At 37.2% G+C, this 19332-nt stretch overlaps 1 non-coding gene across 1 annotated transcript; it reads right to left on the bottom strand.

The window, feature by feature from the left end:
- Window positions 1-16694: 16694 nt before the first annotated feature.
- Window positions 16695-16801, bottom strand: LOC117797036. The gene has a single exon (XR_004621849.1). It is a non-coding gene; the product is annotated as a U6 spliceosomal RNA (small nuclear RNA).
- Window positions 16802-19332: the final 2531 nt, after the last annotated feature.

Here is a 19332-nt window from a genome sequence, read left to right on the forward strand (position 1 = left end):
GAAGTGGTAATTGGGCAATAGTTCAGCCTTCTGATAGCCCCAGGAGATTCAATTCTATTATAATAAAGGACATTTAAAAAGTCTAACCATTTTATTAGAGAGTACCCTGAATATCAATGTATTTATTTTACTTTTTAATCTGAGAAATACTTCAATACCTTCCTTTTTTTTTTTCCTTTTTATTCAATATTGTTCAAGCCTGGGGCACTGACTCACCAAAAGGTGAGCTAGGAGTCGTCAGGCTCTATTGGACTAGATAAGTTCTGTACATCACTGATTACTACCCTGATGACTTTTTTATTCAGGCCCGGAAGTCAGATTTGCTTCTTTGTAAAGAAACTACAGGACCGACAGCACACAATGAATCATGCTTAACAACACGCTGAGAAGCTGGCAAGAGACAGCCTGTACAGTGACAAATACAGCTGACAACAAGTGTACACATCTGTTTGGTAGGATTTATGAGAAAGGAATACAAACAAGGAGGAGATGGGTTCTTTGGTTTCATAAGAGAATTTAGAGGCTCTTTTCTTTCTATCCAAATAACAGCAACATAAGGAATACATATTAGCCCTCAAGATTTATTTATCACAAGCACAGACAGATTACAAATGGTCTGAGCAGATTAGCATTTTGATTATCAAACTGCTGTTCCAAATATCTGATGAACGGATATTAGAATAGTTCTTAAACATACTGATTAAACACACATTGATGCTGCTATTTTTAACACTTGCTTATATTCAGGTGTAAATCAGTTTCCATATCTTTCCTTACAGCTTAAAGTGAAAAATATAAAATGTATATAACCCCACCAAACTTTTCTCAGGGAGACAAGGATCCAAGCCACCATTTTTGGTTCAATTTTGGGGATTCAATAAATAAAGTTTAAAAGGAGGTCGACAGATTCAAATGCCAACAACTAGGTATTTGAATGCCTTATGCAGTAATCAAGGTGCTTTCACAAAATTTATCATCTTAACCACCAGTCTGTTATCCCCCACACGTGCCTTTGTCTAAAACATAAATGCCTTGCCTTCGATACAATTAGTGTAAAGCATCATACTTTTCTTAGTTCTAGAACAAGTTCACAAATTTAAAAGATGTGTATTCTAATAATAACAACAATAAAAACAAAAATAATAATTATAGTAAACCTGTTCAAGGAGCAGTGGGAACCTACCCCACACACGAGATTTNCATACTTTTCTTAGTTCTAGAACAAGTTCACAAATTTAAAAGATGTGTATTCTAATAATAACAACAATAAAACAAAAATAATAATTATAGTAAACCTGTTCAAGGAGCAGTGGGAACCTACCCCACACACGAGATTTTGTATTAGCCTGGACATGACTGCAGCACAGATAAACTTTGACAAATGGTCAAGTGTTGCATTGTTCAGATGATGTAGGAAGACAAAGTTTAAAAAACTTTGGTTTTTAGTAACTTGGTTTCACTAACCCTGATGTTTCTTGATTGAAGTGACATATTTAGTCTTATAATTGTAGTTCTAATTTTTTTTCTCTTTTGTCAGTATAATCCTGAAAGGTCTAAGCTTACACTTTTCACATAGTTCATTTATTAATGATTTGTCAAGTAAAATGAAATTAGACTCCAGGCTGATGGGTCTAGACGTTGCTCCCTACCCTGAGTGGCCCCAACTCTGAATGTGGTTTCTGATGAAGCTTCTTCATGGTCTGAATCCGTAGAGAAGAGCTGTTCTGGGAGCAGATGGANTGTTAATCACCATACAGTACATCCCCAGATTCCGATGTAAAGTTTGATGCTTCATTAGTTGCGTATAACACCCAGTGCACCATGCAATACGTGCCCTCCCTACTACCCATCACCAGGCTATCCCCTTCCCCCACCCCCTCCCCTCTGAAGTCCTCAGTTTGCCTCTCACAGTCCATAGGTTTGTAGGGATTATTCCCCCCTCTGATTACCCCCCTTTTCTTTATCCCTTTCTTCCCCTACCGATCCTCCTAGTTCTTATGTTCCATAGATGAGAGAAATCATATGATAATTGTCTTTCTCTGCTTGACTTATTTCACTTAGCATTATCTCCTCCAGTGCCGTCCATGTTGCAGCAAATGTTGAGAATTCGTTCTTTCTGATAGCTGAGTAATATTCCATTGTATANGAATGTGGTTTCTGATGAAGCTTCTTCATGGTCTGAATCCGTAGAGAAGAGCTGTTCTGGGAGCAGATGGAGGCCTGAATACCCCGAGCTGCCCACAATAGAATCAAAGCCTTATCTCGTCCTTATCACCATTTTAATCTCCTAATTTTGAAAATGGATGGTAGGGATATTATTCAGAAGCTTGGACAACATATATGTTATTCCACCTTGGGGAATGTTGGCCACTTGAGACTCAACCCAAATTGCTTATATCCTGCCCGTTCCTCCCTCTGGGGTACAGTTAGAGCACATGAGTGGACTGGTTGCCACAGGAAGACTGATGTGGGGGAGGCTATCCTTCTTCTCTTTTCAGATGTTGAATTTTAGCAGCCTGGTCATTGCTACTGGGTTAGACTAAGGACTGGTTTACTCCCTCACTTATATTTGTATTTAAGTTTGCTTAGAGTAATTAATCACGATCATTGCTTTCATGAAATCTCCATCCAGAAACTGGGTAGGAAAAAAAGGAAATCTTCCTAAATCAAAAATAAGTACCTAAATTTCAAATGTGGTGCCAATGGCTCTCTGCTGTATTGTTAAAATTTTAGAATTAGAGGATTTTCGAACAAAAATAGAGTGTAGAGATCATTTATTTAAGACCTTTCATTTTCCTTCCTTCATTATTGGCACATAGTTCTACCATCCAGTTCATTCTGCTTTTATGGAGTGAATTTCAAAGTAATATTTTATCAAATGTCATGTACTTACATAATTAGCATAATTACATATAAGTGCATAATTAGTGTAAATACATGTAATTACATTATTATAGTATGTGATAATCTTGTAAAAAAAGCTTTTTCTAACTTTATGAGCCAAAACATATGCATTGTGCAAGCATATTAGATAATTTTGAATATTCAGTATCTGGCTCTTCTTAATTGATTTAACCAAATACCAAATCTTAATATGTGTAATTGAAAGATAATGTTATCTTTATTTTTGGCAGTTGTTTCATAGTTTTGTTGTTGTTGTTGTTGTGTGTGTGTGTGTGTGTGTCCATGTTTTTAAAGAAAACAACAGACCCTGAGAAAGAAAAATTCTTTCTCTATCTTTTAGTTTAGGTTAGCATAGAGAACAAGCAATCTTTAAATTCAATGAAAAACAGGTTTAGGTGTAAATTTCATATGGACAGAAATTAATAAAAGTGTGAACTCAGCAACCCAACAAATAATGGGTGGTTTTTTTTTTTTAAGATTTTATTTATTTATTTGACAGAGAGAGAGAGAGGCAGAGAGAGAGGGAACACAAGCAGGAGGAGTGGGAGAGGAAGAAGCAGGCTCCCAGCAGAGGAGCCTGATGTGGGGCTCGATCCCCAGGACTCCGGGATCACGCCCTGAGCCGAAGGCAGACGCTTAATGACTAAGCCACCCAGGCACCCTGGCAAATAATGGGTGTTAAGGAAAATGCTGGATGTCACCTCTACTATCCTGGGGCTCCCAATGCACCAGAACAAAAAACATCCAAGGAATTTTAAATACTGGACCAGACAAAAAGAAACACTATAAATAGAGAAACCTGTATCTAAAATACTATAACCTCTTTATGCCAGTCTCTGTACACAGTTCTAAATATGCCATGATATTCATTTCCTCCCTCTACCAGTACCCCAGAATGGTTCTCACATCGAGTATATCTCTTTGAAATTAAAACTTGAAAGATTTCCCTCATTAATGCCAAAATTCTCCATCCATCACATCAACCCTGTTTGAGGATGGTATATATAGTTTATCTGCAGTGATGTTTATATTCTCTGCTTGGCATTGACAGTTAGTGGATAAAATTATTAAGACACAATGACATTATAGCTACATTTTTCTATCTTGTTGTTTTGAAAATCACCTGAATATCAAGACAAAATAGGAAATTTAAAGTAGAAAATACATTTAACTGTAATATATAATGTTGAAAAGAGAAGATCAAATGGAAAAGTCAAGAGAGAGAAAAATAATTATTTCAGCTTAGTGTGTGAAGGCAGGTATGTGCGTACTGGCAAGATGGAGGTTATTCTGCCCCTAAAAGTTATTCAGGAACTAGTAGCATCACCGATAGAGGAAAGGGGAAGACCACTGACTGAAAGTGAAGATTGTAATAATGTCCATAACCTCACCAATTAACCCTTCAGGTCCTCACTTTCCAGCTTATGGAATTGGAGAACTATTCATCCCCAGCCTACTTTGGAGGTCAGGGGTATAACTATCCATGTTGAAACTGAACCAAAAGGTTCTGAACACTGGCACTCCAGGCACAGAAGTGGCCAAAAAGCAAGAAGATTAAGGGAAATTCTACACACTAAGTCAGTGTCAGTATGGTTCCCTAGGCAGGAGACAGATGGATTCTCCAGGAAAAAAGAAATCACCTCAGAGAAAATTAAATTAAATTACATTTGACTAAATTGTTAAAAAGAGATCCTGGAAATTAAAGAGTATAATAGTCACAGTTAGAAATTATGTAGAAGGGTTGGATGATGAAGGCAATGTCACTGAAAGGAAGACAGGAAGACAGGTGATTCATGTATCATTTGCCAACCCTCCTGTTACCAGTTTGGCCTGCAACAGAAGTCTCCACTCAAGTTTCTCCATTAGCCCAGCTAGTCTCCTGCCCTCTCATACTGGCAGATAAACATCNACTGGCAGATAAACATTCCTTCTTTTTCACAGAAAAAAGAAAATCCACAGATGTGGGCTCCATTTACATTTCCAGCTAACCAGAGCACCTTCCTTTGCCCCCCCCTTCCTTTTCTGTCCCAGAGGAATGGGCTTTTTCCTCTCTGATCCTGAGTATCCCCTTTGTGCCCAGCTTCCCAGCCAAACCCAGCTTCTTTTGATCTCCTTACTGTCCTCTATTTCAGGTTCTCGTCCCTCAGAGTTGTCCTTCCCACTCCTTTCAGACCTTGCCATGTGTCTTAGTTGGGATCTCTCAGAAGCAGAGACTGGAACAAAGATTCAAGTGCAAGCAGTTTGTCTGGGAGACCATGCTAAGAAATACCAGCAGGGGAGTGGAGTGGGCAAGTTAGGGAAGAAAAGAAAGCGATTGAGGGGTTTGTTACCAAGTTGGTTACTACTGTGGGGACCCAGAGCTCAGTCTCCCTGGGAAACTCTGGGATCCAGCACGTCACATGCCAGGGATGTACCTGAAATGAGGCATGAAGAAACTGGGATAGTTAGCCACCAAATGCTTGTCACATTGGGTAAGAGCTACTTCTTGAGAAGGCTCTGGCACTTTCGACTTTCCCTCCAAGTAAGAAACCTGCTCCTTCCTGCATTCGGACAAAGGACACAGATTTGCCGGAGTGTCAGGGGGTACCTTCCGTGTGCGCAGGTGAGCGCCAAAGGAATGGGCCTGGGTGGGCTTCGGACAGCAAGTGATATGGCGTGCAACCCATGGCCTAAGCTAAAAACCTTAGAGGTATTCCTGGCTTCCTTTCACTCCCCTGCTATCACCAGTCATAAAATCCCAATAATTCTCCTCAAAAACATCTCACCATATTCTTTACCTCTTCACTAATTCATCATGAGATCTCTGAATTATTGCAGGAGCCTGCTCATTGATTTCTTTCATATCGTGTTACTATCATTTACACAACAGAACATAATCGACTCTTCATTTCCTACTGTAACTTCCCATTTCCTACAGGACCCATGGGGATCAGAATATTCTAAAAATAAATACTCTGGAATCATACAGTACTAGGTTTGACTCTTGGCTTTGTTCCTGACTAGCTTTATGATCTTTGGCATTGTACTTTATATTCTCCGAGTCTCATTTTCCTCTGTTCTATACTGGGGATATTTATAATTGTCTTGCAGGATTATTTTGGAAATGACAAATAATACATGTAATTTGTTTTACTTCTGGAAGCTCATTAAATGGAAACTGACTTTTATTCTCATGGTCAGGATTAACCTGTCACATAAGGCCCTTTACAGCATTGCTCCGACCCCCTGCCTAGATTTCACTCCATTTTCCCATGCACTCCCCATGCACTGCAAACACTCTAGTCTTTTCTCTAGAATTTGGCCATGCTCTTTGACAACTCTTATCTCCGTTACATTCCAAGAATGCCCTGGAAAACTCCTACTCACACTTAAAGAACCAGCTCAAATGCCATGTCCTTTGTGAAATGTTTCCTCATTTTTTTCTAGGGAGTTAGTCACTCTTTCTTCTGCTACCACAGAACTACGTTCAAATGTTACTTTTGTACATTTTTTTTTACATATGTCTCCCTGACCTGCCTACAAGCTTCTCTATGTCAAAAATAAAATGATGTTTACTTTTGTATCCCTAGCACCAGATATAGTGTCTCCATAATAAATGTCTATTAAATGCAGAGATGAAAAAGTAGATGGATAAGTGACAGACGGACGGACGCATAGATAGACAGATAGATGATATTCATATTACTGTGAACTACTAGTTTAAGATACTATAACTACTGCTTGTTCTAATGTAGAACTGAAATGAATACTGATTTTCTAAGGCAGGGTTTTAATGCAAGATGCAGAATTTTCAATGTGGCAGGTTATATGTGAAGTATTTTAAAAATATGAATATGATTGAGTTGGCGTAGATTCATATGTGCAATTAGCTTCTACTTCCAAATATGTCAAATTATTCAGTGATTGCCAAGATCACACTTAGTAACATGCCCTATAGTAAAGATTAAAAACTCTTATAACATTCATTCCTCTAGAGCCAATGAGCATGTCAGTGCAGTTAAATTTTATGTGTGCATCCAGGAAGAGAATGGCATAAGGGCGATGCTAATTACTTCATAATCCGACCTAGGATGTATAAATACATCCTTGCTAAGATCTCGTATATATGAAAATCTGAAAGTATTGACCTTTACTATATCAAAAAGTAGAGCTAAAAGGAAACTCTCAGACAGTATTTATAGACTTGTAAAAGCAAACAACCTATTAAAAATGACTAGTATATTTATATATGGCAGGAAAACACCCCTTATAATTAACTAAGTACAGAAATATTAGAAATTTCTATAGGAAAGCTCAGAGAGATGGTAGTGCAAACACTCATTTTATTAAAAAAAAAAATCTCCGCTAGTCCTATAAGATTGAGTTTTGTTTTGATACAGCCTTAGTTTGTTAGATAATCTAGAATATCCATATTCCTGATGATCAAGAACTCGTTGGAATTTAGAGACTGAGGGCCAAATTGGCTCATCTAGGGAAGGATAAATTTTTGTTTGTGTTTTGACTGTTTAAAATAAAATAAAATTAAAATATAAACTTTTCCTCTGTCTTGAGTCACTTGTATTAAGTAGCAAGAAGCAATTTTAAAGACCATTTGTTCATAATATAAAAGTATCGTCAACACAGGAATTGCCATTTAGAGTGATAATGAAGACTCTGTTTTCACACAATGGGAGTTATTTTAGTATTCTTTCCTTAGCTGCTTGCTGTTTCTGGCAATTCACATTGTCAGCAAAGTTAATGCTGGATGGAGAACCTTATTCCTGCTTTTATTTATTTTTTAATCTTTTTTTTCTTTCGTTTTTTAAAGTTTTTAATTTAAATTCCAGTTATTCATCATACAGTGTAATACTAGTTTCAGGTGTACAATACAGTGATTCAACACTTCCATACAACACCCAGTGCTCCTCACAGCAGGTGCACTCCTTCATCCCATCGCCTATTTCCCCCACCCCCCCACTCCCCTCTGGTAACCATCAATGTGTTCTTCATAGGTAAGAGTCTGTTTCTTGGTTTGCCTCTTTTTTTTTCTTTTTCATTCATTTATTTTCTTTCTTAAATTCGACATGGTCACTGCTTTTAAAGTCAAGTTCATAATGAGACAAATGACTTAGAGAAGAAAAAATCAGCCCTTATTCAGAAAATGAGGAACTATGACTTCTCCAATGAGAAACAGAAATCTGAAAGACAATTTTTTTATTCAAGAGCTCCCCATGATCCAATTCTACTTTCCTTTGATCTTATATAAACGTTTCAAAAACACAGCAAAATGTCCATTAATAATTTAAGTCCTAAAATACATTAAGTCCAAAGTAAAACTGTACTTTTCACACTTAAGGTTAGGCCAGAGATGGAGGGGGAAAATCATATGTGACCATGTTCTTTTCTCTGTGTGATAATGGTTGATTTAAACAGTTTAATTGTTTCTCTATTAAAAAGCACAGGATAACAACAACAATACTGTCTCAGTGCATCATACACACCTACCTACTAATTCAGTTTTTAAAGGAGTTACTGACAATGGGAATTGTAATTTTTGAAATTAAAATGTCAAATTTTGCTTTACTAAATGCACCATAGATTTTACAGAGTATGTGCTTACCTTCAAAGCAGCAATGTGACTCTCTCTCTCTCTCTCTATATATATATATGTGGGCATTTTCTTTGAAATGTGTTTTTGAGCCAGTTTAAAAGACACTCACATTTAGCCTCACCACATTAAAGAACTACTTTTCTTTGGAGTCAAAGCTATGTTCCTTGAATTTTTATCTACTTTATTCACTAAATTTGGCTCTCAATGGCAAATGTCTGTTTCCAAAAACCAAATCCAATTTAAAATCATGATTTTTTCCATCAATCTGAGATATTCAAAATATGCACCATGGGATCTTGAAGGCATTAGCATAAGAGATACTTTCCAAAATGTCTTGAGCAGTAAGAACATTATTGAAATATTTCCCCACATTCCAAAATAACTGCCTTAATGAGGTCAATGTTTATTAGAAAATATTAAATCTAGTACATTTGAAAAATAGCTGCATTATGTAATAGTCACAAACTCATGTGAATACACTGTCTGTTCCTTTCTTCATTTATTCTGAACATTTTAAAATCCAAATTCCATGCCATGTTCTAGAAGATCTGGCCCCAGTTTCCTTCTCTGACCTCTACTCATTTCCTCCATTCCAGATACACTGGCCATCTTCAAAACCACACACAGCACACTGCTTCCTCTGAGCTCTGCTTGCTGCTGCAACAAACTGGAATGCTCTATCAATAGATGTTCTCAAAGCCTGATTTCTTACTACACTCAAATCACTAATCAATTGTGACTAGATCCGAGAGGCCTTCCATGAGCACTGAACTTAAAATACCTCCACCCCTTTATCTCTCTCTATTTTCCTCTTATTACCATGTGATATTACATTGCCTATTTCTTTGCTTATTATTGGACTTCTGCTCAAGAATGTAAGGTCCATGAGGGCAAGGGGTTTATATGCTTTGTTCATCACTGAATTCACAGTGCCTAGAATCATGGGCAGCAGACAGCAATGCTCAAGAAATAGTTGTCAAACACTGAGTGATAAACTGAATAGTGTATTAAGTCAGAGCCTACCCCCCTTGTTCTAGAGATGGGAAAAAGGGAGGAAGAGGAGCACTCTTTCTTCAAGGATCTCAGAGTCTGTTAGAAGATATAGGCATGCAAACAAATCATCACAACAGGTAGTTTTAAGAGCAGTAAGAGAATAGAGTATACAGCGGATGGCACAGAAGAAAGAAAAAGCTCTGAATAGTTAATAAAGTTGCCATGGAAAAGGATCATTTTGAGCTGAGTCCAGAATCAACTGGGATTTTAACAATCAGGAAAAAAAAAAAAAGAAAAACAAAACAAAACAAAAAACCTAGAAACAGCAAACAAGTCCGCTCACTTTAATAAATTTTTAGAATGCTTGTCAGATAGCAGGTACTTTGCTAACTGCTAACAAGATACAATAAGTAATGCTAATGATCTTATGATATATTGGGTGGATAAATAGGGAAATACTTTCATGAATGCGAGAACTATTTTGAGAGCAACATGCACAATGGGCTCATAGAGAAGTAGTTGCTTCCCTGTCAGGTGACAGATAGATGGGGAAAAAAATCTATGTTTAACAAGGGCATAACTTTCCTTATTTCATTAACCATCTGTTTCCACATGCCGGGAAGTTTCTGTCTTCCATGAAATGATCTTAAATGGCAAAAGAAACCAGTCCCATGGGGGAAGAGATCTCAGGCTCTAGAGAAGAATACGAAGATGGTAGAGAAGATTTTGCCTCCAATTAGCTTTTAGGCTAGAGTATCCTGCATATAAAAAACAGATATTAGTCATCAAGCAATTTGAGGTTTTAAAAAAATGTTTACTGCTCACTAGTGATACAGTGATATCAAATATATTAATGATTCAGATCAAGTCTGTGCATAATTAATTTTGGGAAAAGAAATATAAAAGGATATATTCTATTTCTTCTAATTTTGGTCTCTATTCCTCAGTGCTACTCACAAAGATTTGTAAGGGAAAAAACCTATCTTGAAATTAAATGATAACTGTATGGCGTTTAAGATGGTGAATTACAAAACAGTTTCAATATATCTTTAAAATAAAGTGATAGGGGTGCCTGGGTGGCACAGCAGTTAAGCGTCTGCCTTTGGCTCAGGGCATGATCCCGGCGTTATGGGATCGAGCCCCACATCAGGCTCCTCTGCTGTGAGCCTGCTTCTTCCTCTCCCACTCCCTCTGCTTGTGTTCCCTCTCTCGCTGGCTGTCTCTATCTCTGTCGAATAAATAAATAAAATCTTTAAAAAAATAAAATAAAGTGATAATGTTTGTATAGTTAAATACAGAAAACGGATGAAAAGACTTACAAATTGGTTTAGTGGTTCAATTTTTCTTAGAATAGAAACATTCTTTATAGCACCTTTTGTATAATTTTACAAACATAAGATAATAGCATTATACTTGGATCAACAAAGTTAAAAACACTAACAAACTTCTTCATGAAAAATATGTTCTACATAGAATAATTGGTCAGGACTATGAAATAAGCTGACTTTTTAACACACTGGAATCCTGCTCAGAGGCATAGGGTGGCAAAAGAAACAAAATTCTATATTCAGTGAATTATAGTCTCATTAGTGAACTAATGGTTTAAAAATAAAAATACTGAGACATGATTTTGTTTTAGCTTTACTTTTAGTGATGGATGGTTGAAAACAAAGTATCTTCAGTTATTACTTTTATCAGTTATCTCATCTATAAAAATTTGATTATACAACTTGTTAAAAAAAACCCTACTGACTTGAAATCACCATTTTATTCTGTTAATATCAGCTGTATGCAGAATCAGTTGTGCTTATTTTTATGAGTACATCTCAATTCAATTTCTCTGGAGAAAAATGTACTCTCTGTGAGAGTGTGAACTCTGCACATTTGTGCTGCTTACTTACCCATAAGTTTCTTAGAGGCAGGCATATTCAATGTATGCAGTGTTTGGCATATGTTTGTAATGTTGTAAATAGTAAAAAAAAAAAAAAAAAAAAAAAAAANAAAAAAGTTCATTCTTTAGTTCATGAATAAACGCCTATCTCAGTATTACAGAGAGAAAAATGCCTTTAAGGAAAATATGCTTCTGTAGAAGAATTTATTACAACAATAATTTTATCTTACCTTTAGAAACAAGGAAAGTGGAGGTGGTAAGAATGTTAAAAATGTTTAGAAATCATTTACTTTTGGCATAAAAGAAGATCAAACTCATCCTTATTCTCGTATTTTAGAAAATACACTGAGCAAGTTGAAGCACTTGAACCAATACAAATCAGGTCCCCAGTTATAAAGAGTCAGTTTTAGTCATAAATAGGAATGAAGCTTCACTTTTGTGAAGGGGGGAGAAATGGACCAGTGTTGACAGATTCCTACTTATAGAAAAAAAACCAGTAAGAGGAATGACATGCACAGGAGAGGTAACAATTGGGAATTGTTCATTGGGAAATAAAAAATGGTCTCTAGCTGGTACTATAAGGGTGCGTATGCTGCTAATTCAGACGGTGCTTTAACACCAAACTTGACCCATCATCTTTCTTTGTGAATACGACACTGACTTCAATGAACCAGGAACTGTCCAACCATTTTCTACCATGAGTTAACTAATACTATGTCTGCACCACCCTCTTCTATGCCAAGGAAGAACATTCATTCTATAGGCATCCTCTACCCTGCAACGAAGGTTATGAATGAACATAGGCAGCTATTTCTAATTTTTTCCTCTTTGTATTTCCTGTTTGTAAGGGCCTCTCCTTCAAGATCCCGGGTGATATGAGTAATTTGGTTCAACCAAATGGGTAGATTACAGAAGCAGAAATAGAAGAGATCTAGATTTCAGTAGGGATAGCATACTCGACCTCCTTACAAAGCTAAGCAGAAGTAAGTGACCACAGAGTAATTCTTGCTCCCCCACAACAGCAGCCTGAAAGCCTAAGTTTCACTACGTGAACTTGAACTTGCCTTTAGGAAGGCTTGAGATGTTTAGACTTCTTGCATGTCATACATGACTTGCCCCTAAGTCTCTCTGGGGCATAGCTGTCACTCAGGTCTTGCCTGGTCCTCCAGGGTAGGTAGGAACTTTCTCTTGTACTGCTCTAGTCACCCTGGAGCCAGTATGGGTAATACCGTTTCACATAGATTGGTCCCAAGAGGCTCACACAGCAATGTTTCTCAAAAGAATGAGAGAAGTAAAAGCGGATCATATTCAGAAAAGAAGACCAAATAGTCCTATGAGTGCATTCTTGATGCTGTGGACCTTCCCTGGCTCCTTTGTTTCTGTGTAACTCTTGCTTGTTGACTTTTCTCTCATTATGACTACCTACATTTTCTGTCCCTTCAACTTCTACCATAGTCCTAACTGCTGATTAATTCCACAGACGTTACTCCTCCAGTGCTCCCCTCCCTGTATTATTTTTGATTAGCCTTTATGATCTCTACCTCACTACTATCGTCACCATTTTCCTCATCCAATCCTTTAAATACTCAATTCCCATGTAAGTAGGACTTAATAAATACTGCTCAATATTCAATCAAACTATTGGAAAATGCACCTGATACAAAATGCAAAACTCAACTTACTGTCTTCAACTTTTTATTCTCATGGTATCTTTTGGCGCTTAATCCCTTCTAAATGAATCTGTCCCATCAGAAGTAGGCTGGTGCCAAGTGGCTCTGTCCTCTAACACAAGACCCCCACCACATGGGCACCCGATCCAAGAATAAATATTTCTAAACTAGCTAGTGGCTTATGATGGACCCTGGTGCAAAAGATGCAGTCCCAAAATGGGCTAATCATGGTTTATTTTTCGGTAGGTAACCAGGAATAAATAGCTATATGGATATAGCAAACTCATAATAATCACTGAGAGATTTAGAGAAAAAAATCACTAAATTCTTCTGCTGAAGTTTATGAAGCTCAAGTTCTGCCTAGTTTCAGGGAGGTCCTTCTGGTTGTTTAGATTTTCCAGAGATTTCTGTACTCACTGTCTTTCCACACACATCCTTTTTTTTTTTTTTAATTTATTTATTCAACAGAGATAGAGATAGCCAGCAAGAGAGGACACAAGCAGGGGGAGTGGGAGAGGAAGAAGCAGGCTCATAGCAGAAGAGCCTGATGTGGGGCTCAATCCCATTGCGCCGGGATGACGCCCTGAGCCGAAGGCAGACGCTTAACCGTTGTGCCACCCAGGCGCCCCCACACACATCCTTTTTCAAAACCCTCTTTTAATTAATTAATCTGACCTGAGTAGGCTTCTGCCTCTTAGAAGCAAATGAGACTAAATAAAGCATTTCTGAAACGAAAATTACAGTACATCGAATACATCACTATGAATTCAAATGAAAAGGAATGCTTAAATTAGCACCGACCCTGGTTATAATGGTCATAAAAAAGGATGCTAGTCAAGTTCATATTAATAACCTGTTTAAATTATGGATAGTAGATCAAAAATATTATTTTCTTATTTATACCAGTGTACAATGGACCTTTACATCCATCCTTAAGCTGTCTAGTCCGTGTGTGAGCTTCCTATGCTTTCTTTTTTACTTTTACAATCAGAAATACATATCGAATTGCTCTGATCTCAGACCAGACTAGCATCTGCCACCACTAGCTCCACAGATTTAGTAACTTCCTACTTAGTGATTAAACTATGTTAAAAAAAGAAAAGTCCATTGACAGAATGGACAAACTGGTACATCTATACTATAGAATACTGTATACTATTAACTACCATTGGTAATAAAAATGAATCAATTATCAATAAATGTAACAACACAGATAAATGTCAAAAACATTTGTTGTACTATAAAAAAAAAAAACTAACACAAATTATTCTACTTGCATGAAAGTCTGACTCAGGTACAACAAATCTGTGGTCATACAAATCAAGTTGCCTTTGGTACTGGGGGAGAATGAGGGACTGGAAGTGACTGAATATGGCCTGAGGAGACACTATGGAATGAAGGAACATTCCATATCTTGATAGGGTGTGTGCTGACAATGAATATATATTTGTCAAAATTTATAAAATAGAATATGCAAAATGTGTTGAACCGAAGTTGTATCTCAATAATGCAAGGGCATATTGCAACAAGACACCCATGTAAATAAACTGCTGTTTTAATCAGTTTTCAAAACAATGCATCTGGCCTATTTGCCAAAATAGGAAAGTGTGATTATTCTTATTTGCAACAGTGTAAGAATATTTTACCAGATGTATCTTGAGAACTACATCTTTTTTTTTTTCTTTGCATTAGCACACTCCTTGGGGTATATATTTAATAAAATGCTCTATTCTTAACTCTGTATTATTGTTTATTATTAAACCATCAATTTTTTAGTTATCTGACAATGGTTTATCCAGTCAATAAGAATATACTATCCTCCTTGATATTTCATTGGAAACTTCTTTTAAAGGCTGTTTTTTTCTTAAGAGGAGGAAGAATGTGATCTTAGACATTTTCATACTGAGAGATTTATGGAGACAGATCAGACTACAAAATAATGTTTTAATTTAGAACACTGAGACTTTTTAAACCAGTCACTTCAAAGTAGACCTTTTTTTTTTTTTTTTCTTGCTTCAAAGCAGTGTTAATAAGGGACGTATCGAAGCAGGTTGGGAGCAGTAACAGGCATGTTTTCAAATGGCATCTTTAATTCCTGCATATGACTTTCTTCAGCCATTGGAGGAATTACCGCAGTACTAAGCTATAACTCAATAGGCACTTGCAATGGAGGTCTTAATCTAGGCCTTTAAAAAAAAATAATGAATAATCACTTCTTTCCTCTTTGCACGTAGTAAATCACTATATATGGATGACTGGTCATGGTGGGGAAATAGTCACATGATATAATAATAAAAAATTTATATCATTGCAAGGCAAAAATAGCTTTTAAAACTGCTTTCTTGTCCTATAACAATTGAAAATGAGGCTATATATTGCTCTCCAGAGTATTCATGCGTGACATCAGTCTTTGGGTTATTAGCAGCATATATCGTTAGCTGTTAAGATGGTGATACTAGGATTGCCCAAATGTCAGAATGAGATTGGCTATATGAACTTACTGTTCTAACAGGTTGGTTCCAGTCTGACCTTTGGATTTTTGCAAGTTTAAGTAGAAAATGGCTTGACTGTATGTATTCTAATTCTCTGAGCCACTGGTTACCTCTGGGCGTTTTTTTTAATTTAGGTAAAACAATCTTTTAATTTGAGTTGAACTTCAGAGAGGAGGCCAGTGAACAAGAGGGTTTGGGGTCACTGGGTATATACTCACCGTCACCAGTGTTAAATAACCTCTCTATAAAATACTATGAAATTGGGTGCACCTGGGTGGCTCAGTTTATTAAGCATCCGCCTTCTGCTCAGGTCATGATACCAGGGTCCTGGGATTGAGCCTTGCATCAGGCTCCCTGCTCCCACTCATCCTCCTTCTCAAATAAATAAATAAAAGAAAATTCTAAAGAAAAATTTTAAAGAAAAAAATAGAAATAAAAAAATATACTACAAATGATCAGTTGCTCTGGTCTTCCTTCTTCTATAAACACTCAGAGAGGTGTGCTTACCCCAATTTTAGTACTTATTATACTGTATTGTAATTACCTATATTTGTGTTTTTCATGGACTTTTACACTTTTACACCCACTGAGGTCACTGTCAGCTTCTTATTTTAATCTGACACCCCCAAATGCACCTCCTTTCTTGGCTTTCCTTAAGGACTATACATGAGATTATGAAACATTCTAATTACTTTCCATTTAAACCATCATTTATTACCATGTGCTGCTTGGAACACCAGGAGCCTGGGGTGTCTCAGGCCACCTTGGGGTACATGGAGGGGATGCTGTGGCTGCCTCTGGATCAAGAAAAGCTCCATAGTTATCTTCCTCATACGTAGAGCTGCCATGTGACATTTCAGATAAGAAGGTTTTCTACTGATGGAACATATTCCAATGCACTCTGGTAAATAATGTAGTTAGAGTGCTTGAAGTGTGGGGGAACTATAATTTAACTCTCCAAAATTATAATTTTTATCCTTTGTCTTAGTTTCCTAAGGCCACCATAATAAATTACCATAACATTGGTGGCTAAAACAACACAAATTTATTTTCTCACCATTCTAGAGGCCAGCAAGTCGAAGTGAGTTTCACTGAGCTAAAGTCAAGGCAGCAGCAGAGCTGTTTCCACTGGCAGGGAAGGATCCATTCTTTTATAAAATATGGAATGCTTTATGAATTTGCATGTCATCCTCCTGCAGGGGTCAAGCTAATCTTCTCTGTACCATTCCAGTTGTAGTATGTGTGCTGCCGAAGCGAGCACAGGGCAGGACCACTCTTAGCCTCTTCCAGCTTCTGGTGGCTACTGGCATTCCTTGGCTTATAGCCACAACACTCCAATTTCTGCCTCCCTGATCACATTGCCTTCTCCTCTTCTGTGTCTGTATCGCTCTGCCTTGTTCTTCTAAGTGCACTTGTGATTATATTTAGGTCCACCTAGTTATACAGAAAAATCTTCCCACTTTAAGATCCTTCACTAAATCACACCTGCAAAATTCCCTTTGCTATGTAAGGCAGCATTCACAAATTTCAGGAATTAGGATGAAGATATCTTTGGGGGTCATTTTTCAGTCTACCATATCCCCTAAAGCTAATTAATTTCCTTAAAAACAAAGCAGAATATAGTTAGGGAGTGGGAAGGGGTCATTAATGGCAGTGATGGCAAAGGTAAGAACAGTAGTGATATTTGTAACAATAAAAATTGCAGACGTAGTTGCAATGATAGCAATGATATGAGTAATAATAAGCAGGTGTAGTTACTACGTTATTCAGTACCTACTCAATGCCACACCCCTCCCAAGGACCCTAAACATGCATGTCACTTAATCTTCAAAACAGTCCTAGAAGAAAGGTAGTGCATTATTTTATTATTATCCCCACTGTCCAGATGAGAAGACTGAGGCTTAGGTCAATAAAGAGCTTTCATAAAGTCATACTCCTAAAGTTTGGCAGAACTGGAATTTAAATTAAAAAAAAAAAAAAAAGGACTCTGAAATCCAGACAATCCATTGCATCCTTCCGTTGTTACCCAAGGTGGCAATAGTACCATATCTTCCAGGGTAATCTGGACCTTATTATTTCTAACCATGAAAGGTAAATTTGGTAGCTTTGATACATTAAAATAAACCATTTTTGTTTTTGAGAGACAAAGAGAGAGCATGCACATGAGGGAGGGGAGGGGCAGAGGGAAGAAGGAGAGAGAGAATCTTGAGCAGGTTCAGGCTCGATCTCATGACCATGAAATTACGACCTGAACCAAAATTCAGAGTCAGACACTTAACGGACAGCAACCCAGGTGCCCTTAAAATAAACTTTTGAATGACAGATGTCTCCATAAACACAATTAAACATAAGCAATAAACCATGGGGAAATATTTTTCTCAATATAAAGATATAATATTTTTATATACAAAAAACTATAAATTAAGAAGAGAAAATAAGAAATAACCAACAACCACTTAATAGACTACATTGATATTATCCAGCAGATCTCTATATTCATCTTGCATAACGGAAACTTTACCCCTTGATTAGGAAACCCCCATTAACCCCTCTCTCCAGCCCCTACATTCTGTCATCATGATTTTGGCTACTCTAAGTACCTCACAGAAGTGGAATCACACAGTATTAGTCTTTTTGTGTCTGGCTTATTTCACTTAGCATGATGTCCACAAGGTTCATCCCTGTTGTAGCATGTGTCAGACTTTCCTTCCTTTTTAAGGCTTAATAACATTTCATTGCATGTATGTATGAATTTCGCTTATGCATTCATCTGTTAATGGATACTTAGGTTACTCCCACATTTTAATTATTATGGATAATTCTGCAGTGAACATGAGAGTGAAAATAACTCTTTGAGATCCTGATCTCAATTCATTTGGATATATACCCAGAAGCAGGAGTATAGAATTGTACACTTAAAAAAAAATTGTTAAAAGGGTAGCTCTCATGGTAAATACTCTTACTACAATAATAAAGTAATAATGATAATAATAATGAAAAGATAGTGCTCTGAACACTTGCATCTATTGTTCCTCTGAACATCTTATAAAAATTATGGAAAAAATACAAAGGGCAAACAAAACCAAACTTCTAGAAAACAACAAAGAATCTATCTAGAAAAGATATGTCAAGAAATGAAGAGCATATGAGCTATTTTAACAGAGAGCATAGGGAATTTGTAATACAGGTGCTGGAAGGCAGAAAGAGCTAAAGGGATTCTGAGCTAACACGGGTATTAGTAGCTGCAGGAAGCAGTTAAACGTTGTAGGGCTCAGGACATAAAAAGGAAGAAGAGGTAGAGCTATCAAAACCTAGGAGACTGGAGAGGAAACACCCTCTAGCCCCCACATGATTGTTATTCGGAGATGAGTATGGTTCAGCTAAAGATCCGCTCACTGAAAGGTACAGGGCTTACTGCCACTGGTACTTCTGAGGGGAGAGGGGGTTGGTTGTGGCTGGGAGTGACAAGGATTGGTGGAAGCTCGAGCCCATAGTTGCCATTGTCCCTGCTGTAGGGAGAATGCTCAGAGCTGAAAACAAAAAGAAAGACATTGAAGAAGACACAAAAAGAGGAAAAATATTCCATGCTCATGGGTTGGAAGAATAAACATAGTTAAAATGTCCATGCTACCCAGAGCAATCTACACTTTCAATGCCATCCTGATCAAAATACCAATGACATTTTTCAAAGAACTGGAACAAACAGCCCTTAAATTTGTGTGGAACCAGAAAAGGCCCCGAATCGCCAAGGAATTGTTGGAAAGGAAAAACAAAGCTGGGGCATCACGTTGA

The sequence above is a fragment of the Ailuropoda melanoleuca genome, chromosome 17, assembly GCF_002007445.2.
Source record: "Ailuropoda melanoleuca isolate Jingjing chromosome 17, ASM200744v2, whole genome shotgun sequence".
Classification (NCBI taxonomy): Eukaryota; Metazoa; Chordata; class Mammalia; order Carnivora; family Ursidae; genus Ailuropoda; species Ailuropoda melanoleuca.